Genomic DNA, 25,748 nt, shown 5'->3' with positions numbered 1-25,748 from the left:
CTCTTAGGGTTTTATTAGGGTTTATAGTAGAATTTGCCAATCTATAATTTTGATCTTGGATATTTGCTTGTCTCATTGTAAGTAATCTTTAATTCTCTCTTTGATTACACTACTCTTGCTATATTTTCTTATGGTTGAAGTTACTTTGTTAATATATCCAAAATTGATTTCTTGAGGCTTTTGTTGATGATTTTGATACTTTATGATTTATATATGCTTGATTGAGTTTCTATTGTTGATTTTGTGCAAAGATTGGTTATAGTTTTCATTCTCTTTTGCAAGTTGCTATGTTTCGCTTTTATGCCCATCAGGTTTTTGTGAAAATGTCAATTATGGATATTGAGTAGATTTTTACTCCTTGGCTTGGAAAATGAGTCCCTAGGATACTAGAGCCGTAATGTCTGACATTTAGTGATAATTCTTGGGTTGTTAGTTGCTCTTGTTTCCACTAATGCTGGCTTTTTACTAAGTTATTTAGTAAGTTAGCTAGGATTTGTGGATTAAGGTCAATTATGCTTGCTTGACTTACTCATCGATGTTAGGGATTGACGAAGTGAGATTAACTTATATAATTGCTATAGTCATGGTTATGACAAGGATACGAGTCCTTAACTCGTTCCAAAGTCAAGGCTTTTTTATACATTGCACTCCATTTTTACTAGTTTTGATCTTGTTTTCTTCTAATTGCCATTAATTGTCTTTTGATCCATTGTTAGTTTATTATTCTTTAGTTCTTTTTAATTTCTGTTATGTGCCTGAAAACCTCCCTGATTTCACAACCAATTGTGTGTACACCTAATTGCTAGTCGGAGGAAAGGTGACCTAGGATTTAAAACTTCCGGTTATTTTGTTTTGATCATGACATCTTTATTCTAAACTTTGGTGTGGGGATTTCATTTCTGGTTTGAACAATGCTTGCAACAAAATATTTATTTTCTATTGAGAAATTTCTAAATCGGCACAAGTCCTCTTCATCAGTTTCTCAAGGGAGAGAAAATTACTTTGTTCATTAGTCGCTGGCATGTAGTCCCCGCGTTCTTTAACCCAAAAGGCCTTATTATATAGCAATACTTAGCTTTTAGATTTATGAACGAGGTCTTTTCCTAATCTGGCTTGTACATCGGGATTTGATTGTATCCCGAGTAAGCATCCATAATGGATAGATATCGGTAGCCTGACGCTGATTCGACCAGAGTGTCAATGCTAGGGAGAGGGTATGGATCTTTGGGACAAGCTTTGTTGAGGTCAGTGTAGTCATCCACCATGACCTGTGTCCTTCCTAGTGGGAGCTTCCGATGCTTTTGTTGAATAAGTTAGGAGCCGGTGTATACTGCGAGTTTATGGGACATTAGGTCGGGATCTATTCAAGGCATGTTGAAGGCTTTCCAGGCGAAGAGGTCAAAATTCTTCCTTAATAGTTCAACGAGATGTTCCTTCAGGTTTTTTTCCAGATTAGCCCCGATATTTGTTGTTTTGTCGGGGTGGTCTCTTATTTGTACTTCCTCTACCTTGCCTCCAGGTTAAGGGTGCAGTTCTTCTCGAGTTAGGACTCCCCCCAGTTCAATTGTGTTGACCTCTTTGTCGTCAAGGCTGCCTTTTAAATTAAGCCTTTCATGTAGCATTTACAAGCTAACTTTTGGTCCCCTTTAATAGTGGCAATTTCTTCCGCTGTAGGGAGGTTAATACAAAGGTGGGGTGTTGAGACAATTGCTGCAAGTCTATTCAAGGTGGTCCGACCAAGTAAGGCATTTTATGTCAAGGTTACCGACGAGGAAAAAATGATTCCACACAAACTCACCGGCAAGTGTACCGGGTCGCATCAAGTAGTAAAACTCACATGAGTAAGGTCGATCCCACAAGGATTGATGGATCAAGCAACTTTAGTTCGGTGATAAATTTAGTTAAGCTAACAGTGGTGAATTGAGTGAAAGTGATTGATAGAATATAAAATGCAAGAAATCTAAATTGCATAATGTAAATGGAAGAATATTAAATAAAGCTTAAAGCAATCAGAATGAGAAATAATAGAGGACAAGATTCATTAGGGATTGGAGATATCATAATCCACAATGAATCTAATGGGTCTCAACTTCTTTCTCAATCATATGAGTAGATCTATGGCAGATTGAAATTGATTGGATCCCCATTCCTTGGCAATCCAATCTCTCTAATCGCAATCAACCTTGCCAATTCCTTGATCCAATTGTCATGAGAAGAGGTTAAGTGCATGTCTCTCATCCATAAGCCACACAAATTCTCAAGACCTCAATTCCTCATGAAGAATGTTGGTCAAGAGGATTGTGAAGGATAGAGCCCCAAGTCTAATGCCCATGATTCCCCTTCTAAGGCTCTGGTGCACGAAATTGTGATCATCAATGGTGCCATCAACATGGTACGCTCAATTGCAATCTCAACTCTTTATCACAACTTCGCACAACTAACCAGCAAGTGCACTGGGTCGTCCAAGTAATAAACCTTACGCGAGTAAGGGTCGATCCCACGGAGATTGTTGGTATGAAGCAAGCTATGGTCATCTTGTAAATCTCAGTCAGGTGGATTCAAATGGTTATGGAGGATTAATGATTAAAAGATAAATAAAACATAAAATAAAGATAGAGATACTTATGTAATTCATTGGTGAGAATTTCAGATAAGCGTATGGAGATGCTTTGTCCCTTCCGTCTCTCTGCTTTCCTACTGTCTTCATCCAATCCTTCCTACTCCTTTCCATGGCAAGCTGTATGTTGGGCATCACCGTTGTCAATGACTACAGTCCCGTCCTCTCAGTGAAAATGTTCAACGCGCTCTGTCACAGCACAACTATTCATCTGTCGGTTCTCGATCATGTCGGAATAGAATCTAGTGATTCTTTTGCATCTGTCACTAACGCCCCACAATCGGGAGTTTGAAGCTCGTCACAGTCATTCAATCCTTGAATCCTACTCGGAATACCACAGACAAGGTTTAGACTTTCCGGATTCTCAAGAATGCCGCCATCAATTCTAGCTTATACCACAAAGATTCTGATTAAGGAATCCAAGAGATACACATTCAAGCCTTGTTTGCATGTAGAACGGAAGTGGTTATCAAGCACGCGTTCATAAGTGAGAATGATGATGAGCGTCACATAATGATCACATTCATCATGTTCTTGGGTGCGAATGAATATCTTAGAACAAGAATAAGCTGAATTGAATAGAAGAACAATAGTAATTGCATTAATACTCGAGGTACAGCAGAGCTCCACACCTTAATCTATGGTGTGTAGAAACTCCACCGTTGAAAATACATAAGTGATAATGGTGATCATTGGCTTCGGCCCTAGAGAGGGAACTAGAAGAACCAAGATGAAAATACAATAGCAAAAGGTCCTATTTATAGAGAACTAGTAGCTTAGGATTTACAAAAAATGAGTAAATGACGTAAAAATTCACTTCCGGGCCCACTTGGTGTCTGCTTGGGCTGAGCATTGAATCTTTCATGTGTAGAGACTTTTCTTGGAGTTAAACGCCAGCTTTTGTGCTAGTTTGGGCGTTTAACTCCTACTTCTGTGCCAGTTCCGGCGTTTAACGCCGGGCAATCTTGAGCTGATTTGGAACGCCGGTTTGGGCCATCAAATCTCAGACAAAGTATAAACTATTATATATTGCTGGAAAGCTCAGGATGTCTACTTTCCAACGCAATTAAGAGCGCGCCAATTGGGCTTCTGTAGCGCCAGAAAATCCACTTCGAGTGCAGGGAGGTCAGAATCCAACAACATCTGCAGTCCTTTTCAGCCTCTGAATCAGATTTTTGCTCAGGTCCCTCAATTTCAGCCAGAAAATACCTGAAATCACAGAAAAATACCCAAACTCATAGTAACATCCAGAAAAGTGAATTTTAAATGAAAACTAATAAAAATATAATAAAAACTAACTAAAACATACTAAAAACAATGCCAAAAAGCGTATAAATTATCCGCTCATCACAACACCAAACTTAAATTGTTGCTTGTCCCCAAGCAACTGAAAATCAAATAGGATGAAAAGAAGAGAATATACTATAAACTCCGAACTATCAATGAAACTTAGCTCCAATTAGATGAGCGGGACTTGTAGCTTTTTGCCTCTGAACAGTTTTGGCATCTCACTTTATCCTTTGAAGTTCAGAATGATTGGCATCTATAGGAACTTAGAATTCAGATAGTGTTATTGATTCCCCTAGTTATGTATGTTGATTCTTGAACACAACTACTTTATGAGTCTTGGCCGTGGCCCAAAGGGCTCTGTTTTCCAGTATTACTACCGAATACATCTATGCCACAGACACATAACTGGGTGAACCTTTTCAGATTGTGACTCAGCTTTGCTAGAGTCCCCAATTAGAGGTGTCCAGGGCTCTTAAGCACACTCTTTTTGCTTTGGATCATGACTTTAACTGCTCAGTCTCAAGTTTTCACTTGACACCTTCACGCCACAAGCACATGGTTAGGGACATTCACTTGACACCTCCTATCCACTGATGCTCAAAGCCTTGGATCCTTTTTATTTTTACCCTTGCCTTTTGGTTTAAAGGGTTATTGGCTTCTTCTGCTTGCTCTTTTTTTCTTCTTTTTTTTTTGCATTCACTGCTTTTTCTTGCTTCAAGAATCATTTTTATGATTTTTCAGATCCTCAGTAACATGTCTCCTTTTTCATCATTCTTTCAAGAGCCAACAATTTTAACATTCATGAACAACAAATTCAAAAGACATATGCACTGTTCAAGCATACATTCAGAAAACAAAAAGTATTGTCACCACATCAAATAACTAAACCAGTTTCAAGGATTAATTCGAAATCATGTACTTCTTGTTCTTTTGTAATTAAAACATTTTTCATTTAAGAAAGGTGATGGATTCATAGGACATTCATAACTTTAAGGCATAGATACTAAGACACTAATGATCATAAGACACAAACATAGATAAACATAAGCATAAAAATTTGAAAAATAGAAGAATAAAGAACAAGGAGATTAAAGAACGGGTCCACCTTAGTGATAGTGGCTTGTTCTTCCTCTTGAAGATCTTATGGAGTGCTTGAGCTCCTTAATGTCTCTTCCTTGCCTTTGTTGCTCCTCTCTCATGATTCTTTGATCTTCTCAAATTTCAAGGAGGAGGATGGAATGTTCTTGGTGCTCCATCCTTAGTTGTCCCATGTTGGAACTCAATTCTCCTAGGGAGGTGTTGATTTGCTCCCAATAGTTTTGTGGAGGAAAGTGCATCACTTGAGGCATCTCAGGGATTTCATGATGAGGAATTTCCTCATGCTCATGTCCATGAGTGGGATCTCTTGTTTGCTCCATCCTTTTCTTAGTGGTATCCATGAGGACTTGGTCCAACCTTTGATCAAAGTTGACCCTTTTGAGTTTGAAAGGGACCTTGGGGATCACCTTCTTCTTGGCCATAACTTCATAGAAGTGGTCTTGATGCACCCTTGAGATGAATCTCTCCATCTCCCATGACTCGGAGGTGAAAGCTTTTGCCTTCCCTTTCCTTTTTCTAGAGGTTTCTCCGGCCTTAGGTGCCATAAATGGTTATGGAAAAACAAAAAGCAACACTTTTATCACACCAAACTTAGAAGGTTTGCTCGTCCTCGAGCAAAAGAAGAAAGAGGGATGGAGAAGAAGAAGAAAATGGAGGAGATGGAGAAGTGGGAGTGATTCGGCCAAGGGGGAGAAGTAGTGTGTATGATGTATAAAAATGAGGGGGTGAAGATGGGTTTATATAGGGGTGGAGAGAGGGGTAGGGTTCGGTCATGTATGGGTGGGTTTGGGAGGGAAAGTGGTTTGAATTTGGATGGTGGGGTAGGTGGGGTTTTATGAAGGATGGATGTGAGTGGTGAAGAGAATGGTGGGATTTGATAGGTGAGGGGTTTTTGGGGAAGAGGTATTGAGGTGATTGGTGAATGGGTGAAGAAGAGAGAGAGTGGTGGGTTAGGTGGGGATCCTGTGGGGTCCACAGATCCTAAGGTGTCAAGGGTAATTCATCCCTGCACCAAGTGGCGAGCAAAAATGCTCCTTCTACCAATCCTGGCGTTAAACGCCGGGCTGTTGCCCATTTCTGGCGTTTAACGCCAGCTTGGTGCCCATTCCTGGCGTTAAACGCCAGTCTGGTGCCCCTTTCTGGTGTTAAACGCCCAGAATGGTGCCAGACTGGGCGTTAAACGCCCATTTTGCTATCTTCACTGGCGTTTAAACGCCAGCAAAATTTCCTCCAGGGTGTGCTATTTTTCTTTTTATTTTTCATGCTGTTTTTGCTTTTTCAATTGATTTTGTGACTTCCCATGATCATCAACCTATAAAAAACATAAAATAACAAAGGAAAATAGATAAATATAACATTGGGTTGCCTTCCAACAAGCGCTTCTTTAATTTTAGTAGCTTGACAGTGGGCTCTCATGGGGCCTCACAGATGTTCAGAGCAATGTTGGAACCTCCCAACACCAAACTCAGAGTTTGAATGTGGGGGTTCAACACCAAACTTAGAAGTTGGTTGTGGCCTCCCAACACCAAACTTAGAGTTTGACTGTGGGGGCTCTGTTTGACTCTATTTTGAGGGAAGCTCTTCATGCTTCCTCTCCATGGTTACAGAGGGGTATCCTTTAGCCTTAAACATAAAGGATTCTTCATTCACTTGAATGATCAATTCTCCTCTGTCAACATCAATCACAGCCTTTGCTGTGGCTAGGAAGGGTCTGCTAAGGATGATGGATTCATCCATGCACTTCCCAGTCTCTAGGACTATGAAATCAGCAGGGATGTAATGGTCTTCAACCTTTACCAGAACATCCTCTACAAGTCCATAAGCTTGTTTTCTTGAATTGTCTGCCATCTCTAGTGAGATTCTTGCAGCTTGCACCTCAAAGATCCCTAGCTTCTCCATTACAGAGAGAGGCATGAGGTTTATGCTTGACCCTAGGTCACACAAAGCCTTCTCAAAGGTCATGGTGCCTATGGTACAAGGTATTGAGAACTTCTCAGGGTCCTGTCTCTTTTGAGGTAATCTCTGCCTAGTCAAGTCATCCATTCTTTGGTGAGCAAAGGGGGTTCATCCTCTCAAGTCTCATTACCAAATAACTTGTCATTTAGCTTCATGATTGCTCCAAGGTACTTAGCAACTTGCTCTTCAGTGACATCTTCGTCCTCTTCAGAGGAAGAATACTCATCAGAGCTCATGAATGGCAGAAGTAAATCCAATGAAATCTCTATGGTCTCAGTGTGAGCCTTAGATTCCCATGGTTCCTCATTAGGGAACTCATTGGAGGCCAGTGGACGTCCATTGAGGTCTTCCTCAGTGGCGCTCACTGCCTCTTTCTCCTCTCCAAATTCGGCCATGTTGATGGCCTTACACTCTCCTTTTGGATTCTCTTCTGTATTGCTTGGAAGAGTATTAGGAGGGAGTTCAGTAATTTTCTTACTCAGCTGACCCACTTGTGCCTCCAAGATTCTAATGAAGGACCTTGTTTCAGTCATGAAACTTTGAGTGGTTTTGATTAGATCAGAGACCATGGTTGCTAAGTCAGAGTGGCTCTGCTTAGAATTCTCTGTCTGTTGCTGAGAAGATGATGGAAAAGGCTTGCCATTGCTAAACCTGTTTCTTCCACCATTATTGTTGTTGAAACCTTGTTGAGGTCTCTGTTGATCCTTCCATGAGAGATTTGGATGATTTCTCCATGAAGGATTATAGGTGTTTCCATAGGGTTCTCCCATGTAATTCACCTCTTCCATTGATGGGTTCTCAGGATCATAAGCTTCTTCTTCAGATGAAGCGTCCTTAGTACTGCCTGGTGCAGCTTGCATTCCAGACAGACTTTGAGAAATCATATTGACTTGCCGAGTCAATATTTTGTTCTGAGCCAATATGGCATTCAGAGTATCAATCTCAAGAACTCCTTTCTTCTGATTCGTCCCATTGTTCACAGGATTCCTTTCAGAAGTGTACATGAATTGGTTATTTGCAACCATTTCAATGAGTTCTTGAGCTTCTACAGGCGTCTTCTTCAGATGAAGAGATCCTCCAGCAGAGCTGTCCAATGACATCTTGGACAGTTCAGATAGACCATCATAGAAGATACCTTTGATGCTCCATTCAGAAAGCATGTCAGAAGGACACTTTCTGATCAATTGTTTGTATCTTTCCCAAGCTTCATAGAGGGATTCACCTTCCTTCTGTCTGAAGGTTTGAACTTCCACTCTAAGCTTACTCAATTTTTGAGGTGGAAAGAACTTTGCCAAGAAGGCATTGACTAGCTTTTCCCAAGAGTTCAGGCTTTTTTTAGGTTGTGAGTCCAACCATATCCTAGCTCTGTCTCTTACAGCAAAAGGGAATAGCATAAGTCTGTAGACCTCAGGGTCGACCCCATTGGTCTTGACCATGTCACAGATTTGCAAGAATTCAGTTAAAATTAATGAGGATCTTCCAATGGAAGTCCATGAAACTTGCAATTCTGTTGCATTAGAGAAACTAATTGAGGCTTAAGCTCAAAGTTGTTTGCTCCAATGACAGGGATAGAGATGCTTCTCCCATAGAAGTCGGGAGTAGGTGCAGTAAAGTCACCCAGCACCTTCCTTGCATTGTTGGCATTGTTGTTATTTTTGGCTGCCATTTCTTCTTCTTGTTTGAAGATTTCTGTTAGGTCCTCTATAGAGAGTAGTGCTTTAGCTTCTCTTAGCTTTCGCTTCAAGGTCCTTTCAAGTTCAGGGTCAGCCTCAACAAGAATGCTTTTGTCTTTGCTCCTGCTCATATGAAAGAGAAGAGAACAAGAAAGTATGGAATCCTCTATGTCACAGGATAGAGATTCCTTGAGGTGTCAGAGGAAAAGAAGAATAGAAGGAGGAGGTAGAAGAATTCGAGCTTATCAAGAGAGATAGAGTTCGAATTGTGCATTAAGGAGGAGTGTTAGTCCATAAATAGAAGGATGTGAGAAGAGGGGAAGAATTTTCGAAAATAAATTAAAAGATTTTAAAAGAAATTTTGAAAATTTGATGAATAATTTTCGAAAATTAAAGTTGGGAAAGAAATAAAGTGATTTTTGAAAAAGATTTTTGAAAGTAGAAATCAATAAAATATGATTGAAAATTATTTTAAAAAAGATGCGATTGAAGAGATATGATTGAAAAGTTATGGTTTTAAAAAGATATGATTGAAAAGATATGATTGAAAAACAATTTAAAAAGATTTGATTTTCAAAATTAATGACTTGGCTAACAAGAAATTTAAAAGATATGATTCAGACATTAAACCTTTCTCAACAGAAAAGGCAACATACTTGAAATGTTTGAATCAAATCATTAATTGTTAGCAATTATTTTTGAAAATGGAAAGAAATTGATTTTGAAAAGATATGATTGAAACGATATGATTTGAAAAAGATTTTATTTTGAAAAATTATGGAAACTTGAAAAAAATTTGAATTAAAAACAAAATCTTCCCTCTTGTGCCATGCCATTCTGGCATTTAACGCCCAAAATGCTACCCTTTTGGGCGTTAAACGCCCGGCCAGGTATCCTGGCTGGCGTTTAAATGCCAGTTTTCCTTCCTTACTGGGCGTTTTGAACGCCCAGCTTTTTCTGTGTAATTCCTCTGCTGTATGTCCTGAATCTTCAATTCTCTGTATTATTGACTTGAAAAGACACAAATTAAAAATTTTTTTGAATTTTTAATAATGAGGAATAATCAAAATGAAACTAAAATTAAATAAACAATGCATGCAAGACACCAAACTTAGAAGTTTGTATACTATTGACACTAACAAATTGAGAATGCATATGAGAAACAACAAAACACTCAAGACAAGAGAATTTAAAGATCAGAGCAAGGAAATCATCAAGAACAACTTGAAGATCAATGAAGAACATAATGCATGTAATTTTCGAAAATTAGAAGAATAAAGACATGCAATTGACACCAAACTTAAAGTTAGACACTAGACTCAAACAAGAAACATAAAAATATTTTTTGATTTTAAGATTTTATAATGTTTTTTGGATTTTTTGAAAATTGAGTGGAAAAGAAAATAAAGAGATTCAAAATTTTTAATAAGAATTCTAGGAATCATGCAATGTTAGTCTAAAGCTTTGGTCTAAAAAGATTAAACATGGCTAGCCAAGCTTCAGCAGGACATTACATTCAAGAGCTAAATTGATGAGAATCAATCAGCTTTGGTGATGATAAAAACATCACCTTGAAACTATAGAATTCATTCTTAAAAATTCTGAAGAAAAATACCTAATCTAAGCAACAAGATGAACCGTCAGTTGTCCAAACTCGAACAATCCCCGGCAACGGTGCCAAAAACTTGGTGCACGAAATTGTGATCATCAATGGCGCCATCAACATGGTACGCTCAATTGCAATCTCAACTCTTTATCACAACTTCGCAAAACTAACCAGCAAGTGCACTGGGTCATCCAAGTAATAAACCTTACGCGAGTAAGGGTCGATCCCACGGAGATTGTTGGTATGAAGCAAGCTATGGTCATCTTGTAAATCTCAGTTAGGCGGATTCAAATGGTTATGGAGGATTAATGATTAAAAGATAAATAAAACATAAAATAAAGATAGAGATACTTATGTAATTCATTAGTGAGAATTTCAGATAAGCGTATGGAGATGCTTTGTCCCTTCTGTCTCTCTGCTTTCCTACTGTCTTCATCCAATCCTTCTTACTCCTTTCCATGGCAAGCTGTATGTTGGGCATAACCGTTGTCAATGGCTATAGTCCCGTCCTCTCAGTGAAAATGTTCAACGCGCTTTGTCACAGCACGGCTATTCATCTGTCGGTTCTCGATCATGTCGGAATAGAATCCAGTGATTCTTTTGCATCTGTCACTAACGCCCCTCAATCGCGAGTTTGAAGCTCGTCACAGTCATTCAATCCTTGAATCCTACTCGGAATACCACAGACAAGGTTTAGACTTTCCGGATTCTCAAGAATGCCGCCATCAATTCTAGCTTATACCACGAAGATTCTGATTAAGGAATCCAAGAGATACACATTCAAGCCTTGTTTGCATGTAGAACGGAAGTGGTTATCAAGCACGCGTTCATAAGTGAGAATGATGATGAGCATCACATAATCATCACATTCATCATGTTCTTGGGTGCGAATGAATATCTTAGAACAAGAATAAGCTTAATTGAATAGAAGAACAATAGTAATTGCATTAATACTCGAGGTACAACAGAGCTCCACACCTTAATCTATGGTGTGTAGAAACTCCACCGTTGAAAATACATAAGTGATAATGGTGATCATTGGCTTCGGCCCCAGAGAGGGAACCAGAAGAACCAAGATGAAAATACCATAGGAAAAGGTCCTATTTATAGAGAACTAGTAGCTTAGGATTTACAAAAAATTAGTAAATGACGTAAAAATTCACTTCCGGGCGCACTTGGTGTGTGCTTGGGCTGAGCATTGAAGCTTTCATGTGTAGAGACTTTTCTTGGAGTTAAACGCCAGCTTTTGTGCTAGTTTGGGCGTTTAACTCACACTTTTGTGCCAGTTCCGGCGTTTAACGCCGGGCAATCTTGAGCTGATTTGGAACGCCGGTTTGGGCCATCAAATCTCGGACAAAGTATGGACTATTATATATTGCTGGAAAGCCCAGGATGTCTACTTTCCAACGCAATTGAGAGCGCACCAATTGAGTCTTTGTAGCTCCAGAAAATCCACTTCGAGTGCAGGGAGGTCAGAATCCAACAGCATCTGCAGTCCTTTTCAGCCTCTGAATCAGATTTTTGCTCAGGTCCCTCAATTTCAGCCAGAAATTACCTGAAATCACCTAAAAACACACAAACTCATAGTAAGTCCAGAAAAGTGAATTTTAAATGAAAACTAATAAAAATATAATAAAAACTAATTAAAACATACTAAAAACATACTAAAAACAATGCCAAAAAGCGTATAAATTATCCGCTCATCAGGCTCACACAAGCATTCACAGATTCAAACCCCCTTCCGGAGTGAATGAATCTCAATCAAAACAGAGGATATCCAATAGCTACACAAATGAATTGAGGAGAAGAAGAAGTTCACTCAATCATTTGAATTATTATAGAGTTCCTCCCCTAATGAAGTGGGCTTAAATGGATCATACCTCTCAAAACAATTGCAGAAGCTTAAAATTGCATGAAAGTAAATTGAAAGCAATAGGAACAAAAAGGTAAAATTGACAGAAATGAAAATTGTAGTAGAGTTACAGGAAATCAAAATTGCAATTAAGGTCAACTGAATTCAATATAGTTGGAATATAAAATTGCAGCAAAAGAAAAAGTGTATTCTATTCTACTCCTACTCCAACTCCTACTGCTACTACTACTCCTAATGCAACCTTCTCAATCCTGCTGAAACCTCCTTAATAAAATGAAACTGATGCCTTTATATAGGCTTTCATAACTTACAAATTGAAATGAAATTGAAAACAAATTACAATTAAATAAAATTCCTATTCTAGATGATCCTTGTGGTCTTCATTGAGTGATAGGAGTGGGCTTGCTTGCTTGTAGTTCAAATGGACTTGGAATGAAGTTAATTTGAGCAGAAATTCACTTCCAAGAGAGCATAGCATTTATTTGGAGAACGAAGTCTTTGGGCACCCACGCATATGCATGCTATACGCTTGCGCATCCCTGGTGTTTTGGCTCATCGACGCGTACGCATCACCCACGCGTACGCGTCCCTTGCAGTGTTCGCTTTGAGAGCATAGCGTTCGCGAAATGAACGCTCCTTCCACGCGTATGCATCACCCATGCGTATGCGTGGATTGCAAAATGTCAAATCCACGCTGCTGCTCAACCTATGTGTATGCGGGCTTGTTCCCAAAAATCACATCCACGCATACGCGTGATGCACGCCTACGCGTCGATGGCTAAATTTCAAATAAAATTTTCAAAAGCATCACAGGCGCTCATTCGAAGTGAATGTAGCGTTCATTGCTGGCGAACGTTGATCCTCCTTCTACGCGTATGCGCCATGCATGCGTACGCGTGGATCTCCAAAAGTGTCATCCTGCGCATAAGCGCCTTGTACGTGTGTGCGTCACTTGTGAACATAGCGTTCATAAAATGAACATAGCGTTCTCCTGCACTTCTTCCTTCTTTGTTTTTTCCTCTCATTTCTTCACTTGTCATCAATCAAACATGCCATCAAATTCTCACCAAAATCATAAGGTTTTTTATCATTCATAATAATTACTAAATTGTGCATAAATATCATGATTTTGTATAAAATCAACAATGTTTGATTGAGTCAAGATAAACATGAAATTTCTCATCCAAGCACTTACTTATTGCCTAGAAATGTATGAAAACCAAGTAAAAATAGATAAAAATTGCTAGTAAAACTTGTACAAAATGACGTGTCATCACAACACCAAACTTAAATCTTGCTTGTCCCCAAGCAAGCAAAGAATCATGAAATTCTTTTTAACAACCCAAGGTGAGAAGAATTAGCAATTTTTATGTTCATGGTTGGCTAGTTTTCTAACCATGCATCAATCACAAAAGAAATTCAAATGATTGATGTTTCTATTTAGCTCATTTTTTGAAATCTTTTCTTTATATTTCTTCCTTGAAGCAAGCTTTTCATTCTTTTCTTAGCTTCTCCTTTTGGGTGCTTTGCACCATGAGTTGAAAACAAAGCTACGACTCTAAATGCTTTATTTTCAAGTATTACCACTTGATACATAAGCACCACAAGCATTTAATTAGAGGACTTCTTTATTTGTTTCTTTTCTTTACTCTCTAATCATTGATGCTCAGAGCCTTGAGCTTTGAGGGAGTGCTTTTGCACTTGAGCCTAGCCTTGACTTCTAAGTGTTTTGTTTTCAAGCTTTTTGCCTGATACATAAACACCACAAGTACTTAACAACTGAATTGTCATTGGTACTCAGAGCCTTCAACTTTCTCATTCTTTCCCTTTTCTTTTTCTTGCCTTAACTGTATTTGCTTCTTTAGGGTTTTCATGATTTCAAAAATTTCATAAAATGTCCTAGATGAAAACTTCAATTAATTAAATTTCAATGCAACTGAACAACAATTAAACTTACTAGCCTTCCAATACTTGTATGCCCATGCTAAGTTCTTCTTTAATTACCTTGTTTGTTTATGATCATGATACTTAATTACTTTTGAACTCACAAAACTCAAGTTGGTAGTCATAATGTCACAGAAACATGTTACAATCTAGCAATCAAACTAGGCTTATTCACAATACACATGCATACAGAGAAGAGAGAAGACAATCATGCAATTTAAAATGCTGGAAATAAGTAGGAGGTAAAAAGAGTGTTACTAACTTGTAGTTCATCTTCAGTGTTGATGTCCTTTTCTTTTAATTCTTCCCTTTCCCATACCAAACTTAGAATGCTTGCTTATTGATGAGCGGATAATTTGTATACTTTTTGGCATTGTTTTTAGTATGTTTTTAGTATGATCTAGTTAGTTTTTAGTATATTTTTATTATTTTTTAGTTAAAATTCACTTTTCTGGACTTTACTATGAGTTTGTGTGTTTTTCTGTGATTTCAGGTATTTTCTGGCTGAAATTGAGGGACCTGAGCAAAAATCTGATTCTGAGACTCAAAAGGACTGCAGATGCTGTTGGATTCTGACCTCCCTGCACTCGAAGTGGATTTTCTGGAGCTACAGAAGCCCAATTGGCGCGCTCTCAACGGCGTTGGAAAGTAGACATCCTGGGCTTTCCCGCAATATATAATAGTCCATACTTTGCCCAAGATTTGATGGCCCAAACCGGCGTTCAAAGTCACCTCAAGAAATCCCAGCGTTAAACGCTGGAACTAGCACCCAAATGGGAGTTAAACGCCCAAACTGGCACCAAAGCTGGCGTTTAACTCCAAGAAGAGTCTCTACACAAAATTGCTTCATTGCTCAGCCCAAGCACACACCAAGTGGGCCCGGAAGAGGATTTTTATGTCATTTACTCATTTCTGTACACCCTAGGCTACTAGTTTCTTATAAGTAGGACCTTTTACTATTGTATAAAAAAAATCTTTTGATCACTTTTAGATCTCTAGATCATCTTTGGACATTTTAGTTCTTAGATCATTGGGAGGCTGGCCATTCGGCCATGCCTAGACCTTATGCTTATGTATTTTCAACGGTGGAGTTTCTACACACCATAGATTAAGGTGTGGAGCTCTGCTGTACCTCGAGTATTAATGCAATTACTATTGTTCTTCCATTCAATTCCACTTGTTCTTTTACCAAGATATCACTTGTTCTTCAACATGATGAAGGTGATGATTGACGCCCATCACCATTCTCACCCATGAACAAGGTGACTGACAACCATTCTTGTTCTATAAGCATCTGAGGCTTAGTGAATATCTCTTGGATTCCTGATTGCACGATGCATGGTTGATCGCCTGACAACCGAGTGCTCGCCTGACAAACGAGCCAGCCATTCCGTGAGATCAGAGTCTTCGTGGTATAGGCAAGAACTGATGGCAGCATTCAAGAGAATCCGGAAGGTCTAACCTTGTCTGTGGTATTCTGAGTAGGATCCAATGACTGAATGACTGTGACGTGCTTCAAACCTGTAACCTACTGGGCGTTAGTGACAGACGCAAAAGAGTTATTCTATTCCGGTAGGGGAGGGAACCGAACCGGTGATTGGCCGTACTGTGACAGAGTATTGAGCATTAGCTTTCACTGCGAGGATGGGAGGTAGCTGCTGACAACAGTGAGACCCTATACGAGCTTGCCATGGAAAGGAGTAAGAAGGGTTGGATGAAGACAGTAGGAAAGCAGAGAGACGGAAGGGAAGGCATCTTCATGCGCTTATCTGAAGTTCCTACCAATGAGTTACATAAGTATCACTATCTTTATCTTTTATGTTATTTTCGTTCATCACCATATATATCTGAGTTTGCCTGACTAAGATTTACAAGATGACCATAGCTTGCTTCAATACTAACAATCTCCGTGGGATCGACCCTTACTCACGTAAGGTTTATTACTTGGACGACCCAGTGCACTTGCTGGTTAGTTGTGCGAAGTTGTGTAATGCCATGGTATTGAGCGCACCAAGTTTTTGGAGCCATTACCAGGGATTATGAGAGTTGTGAAAAAGTATAGTTCACAATTTCGCGCACCAAGTTTTTGGCGCCGTTGCCGGGGATTGTTCCAGTTTTGAGCAAGCCTTTGGTAACATCAGTGCCAAGATCCGGCAACAACATCAAATTTTTGGTGTTATTGCCCGGGATTGTTTAGGCTGGACAACTGACGGTTCATCTTGTTGCTTAGATTAGGTATTTTTTTTCGAAATTCTTGAAGATGAATTCTAGAGTTTCATGATGATTTGTTGAAATCTGGCTGGCTGAGAAGCCATGTCTAATCTGATTGGACCGAGGTTTCAACTTATCACCACAAGAGCTTGTTGATTTTGTATCAATCTTGCTTTTGGAGCAATGATTTGCTAAGGCTTGGCTGACCTTTGGTCATGTCTAGTGTTTTGGACCGAAGCTTTCTTTGAAAGCTTGGCTGGCTGTGAAGCCATGTCTAATTCCTGGACCGGAGTCTTAGACTAGCATTGCACTGATTCCTGGAATTCTCATTAAGAATTTTGATACTTTTTTTCCACTTAATTTTCGAAAATACAAAAAAAATTTTGCAAAACCATAAAATTCAAAAATATTTCTTGTTTGAGTCTAGTGTCTCATCCTAAGTTTGGTGTCAATTGCATGCATTCATATGTCTTAGTGATCTTCAAGATGTTCTTGATGATTCACTTGCTCTGATCTTTGAATTCTATTGACTTGAGTATTTTGTGTGTCTCATATGCATTTTCAGTTCATTAGTGTCAGTAGTATACAAACTGCTAAGTTTGGTGTCTTGCATGCATTGTTATTTGATTCTTGTTGCATTTTATTATAAAAAATCCAAAAATATTTTTAATTTGTGTCTTTTCAAGTCAATGATACAAGGGATTGAAGATTCAGAACACACTGCAGAGGAATTATACAGAAAAAGCTGAGCATTCAGAAATGCCCAGTGAATAAGGCAGACTGGCGTTTAAACGCCAGCCAGGGTACCTGGTTGGGCGTTTAACGCCCAAAAAGGTAGCATTTTGGGCGTTAAACGCCAGAATGTATACCATTCTGGGCGTTTAACGCCAGGATGGTGCTAGGGGGAAGATTTTGTTTTCAAATCAATTTTTTTCAAGTTTTCCAAAATCAAATCTTTTTCAAATCAATTCTTTTCAATCAAATATTTTCAAAATCAATTTCTTTCCTTTTTCAAAGATACTTACTAACAATTAATGATTTGATTGAACATCTCAAATTTGTTGCCTTTTCTGTTGAGAAAGGTTTTATGTTTGAATCATATCTTTTCTTGTTAGGCAAGTCATTTGTTTTCAAAATCATATCTTTTCAAATTGTTTTCAAATCATATCTTTTAAAATGGTTTTCAAATCATATCTTCTCAATCACATCTTTTTAAAACCATAACTTTTCAATCAAATCTTTTTAACCACATCTTTTTCAAAATAGTTTCAATCAAATCTCTTTGACTTCTAATTTTTAAAAATCTTTTTCAAAAATCACTTGATTTCTTTTCCACTTTCAATTTTCGAAAATTATCAACATCTTTTTAATTGAATTTTCGAAAATTCTCTTCCCTCCTTCCCACATCCCTCTATTTATGGAGTACTACTCCTTCTTAATGCACAATTCGAACCTTATCTAATTAAAGTTCGAATTCTTCTTCTCCTTCTTCTTTCTATTTCTCTTTTCCTCTGACATTTCAAGGAATCCTTATACTGTGACATAGAGGATTCCACATTTTCTTTTTCTCTTCTCTTTCATATGAGCAGGAGCAGAGACAAAGGCATTCTTGTTGAAGCTGATCCTGAACCCGAAAGGACCTTGAAGAGAAAGCTAAGAGAAGCCAAAGCACAACTCTCTTTAGAGGACCTGACCGAATTCTTCAAAGAAGAAGAACCCATGGCAGCCGAAAACAACAACAATGCCAACAATGCAAGGAAGGTGCTGGGTGACTTTACTACACCTACTCCTGATTTCTATGGGAGAAGCATCTCTATCCCTGCCATTGGAGCAAACATCTTTGAGCTTAAGCCTCAATTAGTTTCTCTAATGCAACAGAATTGCAAGTTCCATGGACTTCCAATGGAAGATCCTCATCAGTTTTTAGCTGAATTCTTGCAAATCTGTGACACAGTCAAGACTAATGGGGTTAACCCTGAGGTCTATAGACTGATGCTATTCCCTTTTGCTGTAAGAGACAGAGCTAGAATATGGTTGGATTCTCAACCTAAAGAAAGCCTGGACTCTTGGGAAAAGCTAGTCAATGCCTTCTTGGCAAAGTTCTTTCCACCACAAAGATGGAGTAAGCTTAGAGTGGAAGTCCAAACCTTCAGACAGAAGGATGGAGAATCCCTCTATGAAGCTTGGGAAAGATACAAACAATTAATCAGAAGATGTCCTTCAGACATGCTTTCTGAATGGAGCATCATAGGAATTTTCTATGATGGTCTCTCTGAACTATCTAAGATGTCCTTGGATAGCTCTGCTGGAGGATCTCTTCATCTGAAGAAGACGCCTGCAGAAGCTCAAGAATTGATTGAAATGGTTGCAAATAACCAATTCATGTACACTTCTGAAAGGAATCCTGTGAACAATGGGACTAGTCAGAAGAAAGGAGTTCTTGAGATTGACACTTTGAATGCCATACTGGCTCAGAACAAGATATTGACTCAACAAGTCAATTTGATTTCTCAAAGTCTGTCTGGAATGCAAAATGCACCTGGCAGTACTAAGGAAGCTTCATCTGAGGAAGAAGCTTATGATCTTGAGAACCCTTCCATGGAAGAGGTGAATTACCTAGGAGAACCCTATGGAAATACCTACAATTTTTCATGGAGAAATCACCCAAATCTCTCATGGAAGAATCAAGAGAGACCTCAACAAGGTTTCAATAACAATAATGGTGGAAGAAACAGGTTTAGCAATGGCAAGCCTTTTCCATCATCTCCTCAGCAACAGACAGAGAGTTCTAAGCAGAATACTTCTGACTTAGCAACAATGGTCTCTGATCTAATAAAGACCACTCAAAGTTTCATGAGTGAAACAAGGTCCTCCATCAGAAATTTGGAAGGACAAGTTGGTCAGCTGAGCAAGAAAGTTACTTAACTCCCTCCTAGTACTCTCCCAAGTAATACAGAAGAAAATCCAAAAGGAGAGTGCAAAGCCATAACCATGGCCGAATTCTGGGAGGAAAGAGAGGAGGTGGACGCCACTGAGGAAGACCTCAATGGGCGTGCACCAATCTCCTCTGAGTTCCTCAATGAGGAACCTTGGGAATCTGAGGCTCAAAATGAGACCATAGAGATTCCATTGGACTTACTTCTGCCATTCATGAGCTCTGATGAGTATTCTTCCTCTGAAGAGGATGAGTATGTTACTGAAGAGCAAGTTGCTAAATACCTTGGAGCAATCATGAAACTGAATGACAAGTTATTTGGAAATGAGACTTGGGAGGATGAACCACCCTTGCTCACCAAAGAACTGGATGACTTGTCTAGGCAGAAACTGCCTCAAAAGAGGCAGGATCCTGGGAAGTTTTCTATACCTTGTACCATAGGCACCATGACCTTCAAGAAGGCCTTGTGTGACTTAGGGTCAAGTGTAAACCTCATGCCCCTCTCTGTAATGGAGAAATTAGGGATCTTTGAGGTGCAAGCTGCAAGAATCTCATTAGAGATGGCAGACAACTCAAGAAAACAAGCTCATGGACTTGTAGAGAATGTTTTGGTGAAGATTGAAGACCATTACATCCCTACTGACTTCATAGTCCTAGAGACTGGGAAGTGCATGGATGAATCCATCATCCTTGGCAGACCCTTCCTAGCCACAGCAAAGGCTGTGATTGATGTTGACAGAGGAAAGTTAATCATTCAAGTGAATGAAAAATCCTTGGTGTTTAAGGCCCAAGGACATCCCTCTGTCATCATGGAGAGGAAGCATGAAGAGCTTCTCTCAAAACAGAGCCAAACAGAGCCCCCACAGTCAAACTCTAAGTTTGGTGTTGGGAGGCTACAACCAAACTCTAAGTTTGGTGTTGAAACCCCACATTCAAACTCTAAGTTTGGTGTTGGGAGGGTTCAACACGGTTCTGAGCATTTCTGAGGCTCCATGAGAGTCCTCTGTCAAGCTAATGACATTAAAGAAGCGCTTGTTGGGAGGCAACCCAATGTTTTATAATTAATTATTTTCTTTTGTTATTTTATCTTTTTTGTAGGTTGATGATCATAAGAAGTCACAAAACAATGAAAAAAGCAAAAACAGAATGAAAAACAGGAAGAAAAACAGCACACCCTGGAGGAGAAGAAGCTGGCGTTCAAACGCCAGTAATGCTAGCTGTTGGGCGTTTAACGCCCAGTCTGGCACCCTTCTGGGCGTTTAACGCCAGAAAGGGGCACCAGACTGGCGTTAAACGCCAGTAAAGGGCAAGAACCTGGCGTTAAACGCCAAGAATGGGCACCAGCCCGGCGTTTAACGCCAGAAATGGCTCAAAACGTGATTTTGAGCAACATTTGGTGCAGGGATGACTTTTCCTTGACACTACAGGATCTGTGGACCCCACAGGACCCTACCATCACTCTCTCTCTTCTTCCCCCATTCACCAATCACCTCAACACCTCTTCCCCAAAAACCCTTCACCTATCAAATCCCATCTTTCTCTTCACCATTCACATCCATCCTTCATAAATCCCCACCAACCTCACCCTTCAAATTCAAACCACTTTCCCTCCCAAACCCACCCATAATGGCCGAACCTTTGCCCCCCTCTCTCCTATAAATACCCTTCTTCAACTCTTCAATTTCACACAACCTAAACACCACTTCTCCCCCTCTTTGGCCGAAACCACTACCATCTCCCTTCTTCCTCATTTCTTCTTCTTCTACTCTCTTCTTTCTTCTTTTGCTCGAGGACGAGCAAACATTTTAAGTTTGGTGTGGTAAAAGCGTTGCTTTTTCGTTTTTCCATAACCATTTATGGCATCCAAGGCCGGAGAAACCTCTAAAAAGAGGAAAGGGAAGGCAAAAGCTTCCACCTCCGAGTCATGGGAGATGGATAGATTCCTCTCAAGGGTGCATCAAGACCACTTCTACGAAGTTGTGGCCTTGAAGAAGGTGATCCCCGAAGTCCCCTTTTCACTCAAAAAGGGTGAATATCCGGAGATCCGCCATGAGATCCGAAGAAGAGGTTGGGAAGTTCTTACCAACCCCATTCAACAAGTCGGAATCTTGATGGTTCAAGAGTTCTATGCCAATGCATGGATCACAAAGAACCATGACCAAAGTGTGAACCCGAATCCAAAGAATTATCTCACTATGGTTCGGGGGAAATACTTGGATTTTAGTCCGGAGAGTGTGAGGGTGGCGTTCAACTTGCCTATGATGCAAGGAGATGAGCATCCTTACACTAGAAGGGTCAACTTTGATCAAAGGTTGGACCAAGTCCTCACAACCATATGTGAAGAGGGCGCACAATGGAAGCAAGATTCAAGAGGAAAGCCGGTCCAATTGATAAGGCATGACCTCAAGCCCGTGGCTAGAGGATGGTTAGAGTTCATACAACGCTCAATCATCCCCACTAGCAACCGGTCCGAAGTTACCATAGACCGGGCCATCATGATCCATAGTATCATGATTGGAGAAGAAATAGAGGTTCATGAGGTTATAGCCCAAGAACTCTATAAGGTGGCGGACAAGACCTCCACCTTGGCAAGGTTAGCCTTTCCTCATCTCATTTGTCACCTCTGTTATTCAGTTGGAGTTGACATAGAGGGAGACATTCCCATTGATGAGGACAAGCCCATCACCAAGAAAAGGATGGAGTACACAAGAGATCTCACTCATCATGAGATCCCTAAGATTCCTCAAGGGATGAATTTTCCTCCACAAAACTATTGGGAGCAACTAAACACCTCCCTAGGAGAACTAAGTTCCAACATGGGACAACTGAGGGTGGAGCATCAAGAACACTCCATCATCCTTCATGAAATTAGAGAAGATCAAAGAATCATGAGGGAGGAGCAACAAAGACAAGGAAGAGACATTGAGGAGCTCAAACACTCCATAGGATCTTCAAGAGGAAGAAAGAGCCGCCATCACTAAGGTGGACCCGTTCTTTGATTTCCTTGTTATTTGTTCTTCTGTTTTTCGAATTTTAATGCTTATGTTTATCCATGTTTGTGTCTTATGATCATTAGTATCTTAGTGTCTATGCCTTAAAGTTATGAATGTCCTATGAATCCATCACCTCTCTTAATAACAACGTGCTTAATTGAAAAGGAAAGAATTGCATGAATTTTGAATTTTATAATAGTTTAATTATTTTGATGTGGTGGCAATATTTTTGTTCTCTGAATGTATGCTTAAACAGTGCATATGTCTTTTGAATTTGTGGTTCATGAATGTTGGCTCTTGAAAGAATGATGAAAAAGGAGACATGTTACTGAGGATCTGAAAAATCAATAAAATGATTCTTGAAGCAAGAAAAAGCATTGCAAAAACGAAAAAAAAAAGCAAATGAAAAAAAAAAAAACCGAAAAAAAAAGAAAGAGAAAAAGAAAGAAAAAGAAAGAATAAAGTTGTGATCCAAGGCAAATAAGAGTGTGCTTAAGAACCCTGGACACCTCTAATTGGGGACTTTAGCAAAGCTGAGTCACAATCTAAAAAGGTTCACCCAATTATGTGTCTGTGGCATGTATGTATCCGGTGGTAATACTGGAAGACAGAGTGCTTTGGGCCACAGCCAAGACTCAATAAATAGCTATGTTCAAGAATCATCATACTTTACTAGGAGAATCACTAACACTATCTGGATTCTGAGTTCCTAAAGAAGCCAATCATTCTGAATTACAAGGGATAGAGTGAGATGCCAAAACTGTTCAGAGGCAAAAAGTAAAAGCCCCGCTCATCTAATTAATACTGATCTTCACAGATGTTTTTGGAATTCATTGCATATTCTCTTCTTTTTGTCTTATTTGATTTTCAGTTGCTTGAGGACAAGCAACAATTTAAGTTTGGTGTTGTGATGAGCGGATAATTTGTATACTTTTTGGCATTGTTTTTAGTATGTTTTTAGTATGATCTAGTTAGTTTTTAGTATATTTTTATTAGTTTTTAGTTAAAATTCACTTTTCTGGACTTTACTATGAGTTTGTGTGTTTTTCTGTGATTTCAGGTATTTTCTGGCTGAAATTGAGGGACCTGAGCAAAAATCTGATTCTGAGACTCAAAAGGACTGCAGATGCTGTTGGATTCTGACCTCCCTGCACTCGAAGTGGATTTTCTGGAGCTACAGAAGCCCAATTGGCGCGCTCTCAACGGCGTTGGAAAGTAGACATCCTGGGCTTTCCAGCAATATATAATAGTCCATACTTTGCCCAAGATTTGATGGCCCAAACCGGCGTTCAAAGTCACCTCAAGAAATCCCAGCGTTAAACGCTGGAACTGGCACCCAAATGGGAGTTAAACGCCCAAACTGGCACCAAAGCTGGCGTTTAACTCCAAGAAGAGTCTCTACACAAAATTGCTTCATTGCTCAGCCCAAGCACACACCAAGTGGGCCCGGAAGAGGATTTTTATGTCATTTACTCATTTCTGTACACCCTAGGCTACTAGTTTCTTATAAGTAGAACCTTTTACTATTGTATAAAAAAATCTTTTGATCACTTTTAGATCTCTAGATCATCTTTGGACATTTTAGTTCTTAGATCATTGGGAGGCTGGCCATTCGGCCATGCCTAGACCTTATGCTTATGTATTTTCAACGGTGGAGTTTCTACACACCATAGATTAAGGTGTGGAGCTCTGCTGTACCTCGAGTATTAATGCAATTACTATTGTTCTTCCATTCAATTCCACTTGTTCTTTTACCAAGATATCACTTGTTCTTCAACATGATGAAGGTGATGATTGACGCCCATCACCATTCTCACCCATGAACAAGGTGACTGACAACCATTCTTGTTCTACAAGCATCTGAGGCTTAGTGAATATCTCTTGGATTCCTGATTGCACGATGCATGGTTGATCGCCTGACAACCGAGTGCTCGCCTGACAAACGAGCCAGCCATTCCGTGAGATCAGAGTCTTCGTGGTATAGGCAAGAACTGATGGCAGCATTCAAGAGAATCCGGAAGGTCTAACCTTGTCTGTGGTATTCTGAGTAGGATCCAATGACTGAATGACTGTGACGTGCTTCAAACCTGTAACCTACTGGGCGTTAGTGACAGACGCAAAAGAGTTATTCTATTCCGGTAGGGGAGGGAACCGAACCGGTGATTGGCCGTACTGTGACAGAGTATTGAGCATTAGCTTTCACTGCGAGGATGGGAGGTAGCTGCTGACAACAGTGAGACCCTATACGAGCTTGCCATGGAAAGGAGTAAGAAGGGTTGGATGAAGACAGTAGGAAAGCAGAGAGACGGAAGGGAAGGCATCTTCATGCGCTTATCTGAAGTTCCTACCAATGAGTTACATAAGTATCACTATCTTTATCTTTTATGTTATTTTCGTTCATCACCATATATATCTGAGTTTGCCTGACTAAGATTTACAAGATGACCATAGCTTGCTTCAATACTAACAATCTCCGTGGGATCGACCCTTACTCACGTAAGGTTTATTACTTGGACGACCCAGTGCACTTGCTGGTTAGTTGTGCGAAGTTGTGTAATGCCATGGTATTGAGCGCACCAAGTTTTTGGAGCCATTACCAGGGATTATGAGAGTTGTGAAAAAGTATAGTTCACAATTTCGCGCACCACTTATCTTCAAGAAATAATTAAATCTGTGGTGATGGGGTCTATGATGGTTCATGAGTGTCTTAAATAATAAATTGTCAGTAGTACATGTGTTTAAGCAAGCAAAATAAAAAAAATAACAATGAAGGCACAGGAAACAGAGACATTGTGATTGCAAAAATAAGAATGTGTGCATGATACATTGCATAAAATATAAGCGGCACACCAAACTTAGTGTGACACTTTCACTTGGAATTGATTCAAGTATCCAGTAAAGACTGGAAACAAATTTTTGTTGCATAGCAACACCAAACTTAAAATGCAATCACATGTCAATTTATTTGAACTAAAACTAAACAAAGGAAACTGTTCCATGCTAATACACAATCACCAGGTAAAGACTTTGTCATGTGTAAGGATTTCTTAGTGAAGTATTAACAAAAATAGTTAAGTAGCAAACTAAAAGAAAGTATTAAAAGTAAAGGAATGACTAGAATAAAGAAAAAAAGAAGAAGTGTCACATCAGAAGAGAGATAATACTGTAAAGGTAGTATGATTATACAAACAAGTGGTGTTGCTGGATTCATTGCATAAAAATTATAAGTGGCACACCAAACTTAGAAACTTAGTGTGACACTTTCTCTTGAAATTGATGCAAGTGTCCAGAAAGATTAAAACAGATTGTTGCAGGGCAACACCAAACTTAGAATGTAATCATATACCTAATTATTGGAAATAGACAAAGTAAAAGAAGGAAATGTTACCTATGGTTGGGTTGCCTCCAACAAGCACTCTTTTAGTGTCATTAGCTTGACATGTTGTTCTCAACTTTCTTCCTCTTCTTCCAGTTTGTTAAGAGGAATGACCTCTGGTAGAAGGAAGAGCTAGTCAGTGCCCCCTTTCTTAGCTTCTTCCCAGCAAGCTTCCT

At 39.4% G+C, this 25,748-nt stretch overlaps 2 non-coding genes across 2 annotated transcripts; one reads left to right on the top strand and one right to left on the bottom strand.

The window, feature by feature from the left end:
• Nucleotides 1–8,115: 8,115 nt before the first annotated feature.
• LOC130937874 (small nucleolar RNA R71) lies at nucleotides 8,116–8,223 on the top strand. Its single transcript, XR_009069067.1, has one exon. It is a non-coding gene; the product is annotated as a small nucleolar RNA R71 (small nucleolar RNA).
• A 10,169-nt stretch (nucleotides 8,224–18,392) lies between these two features.
• Nucleotides 18,393–18,500, bottom strand: LOC130938260 (small nucleolar RNA R71). Its single transcript, XR_009069432.1, has one exon. It is a non-coding gene; the product is annotated as a small nucleolar RNA R71 (small nucleolar RNA).
• Between the last annotated feature and the right edge of the window lie 7,248 nt (nucleotides 18,501–25,748).

The sequence above is a fragment of the Arachis stenosperma genome, chromosome 6 (assembly GCF_014773155.1).
Source record: "Arachis stenosperma cultivar V10309 chromosome 6, arast.V10309.gnm1.PFL2, whole genome shotgun sequence".
Lineage (NCBI taxonomy): Eukaryota > Viridiplantae > Streptophyta > Magnoliopsida > Fabales > Fabaceae > Arachis > Arachis stenosperma.
The sequence above is the reverse complement of the archived record's forward strand: the minus strand, read 5'-3'. Positions and strand labels throughout refer to the sequence as shown.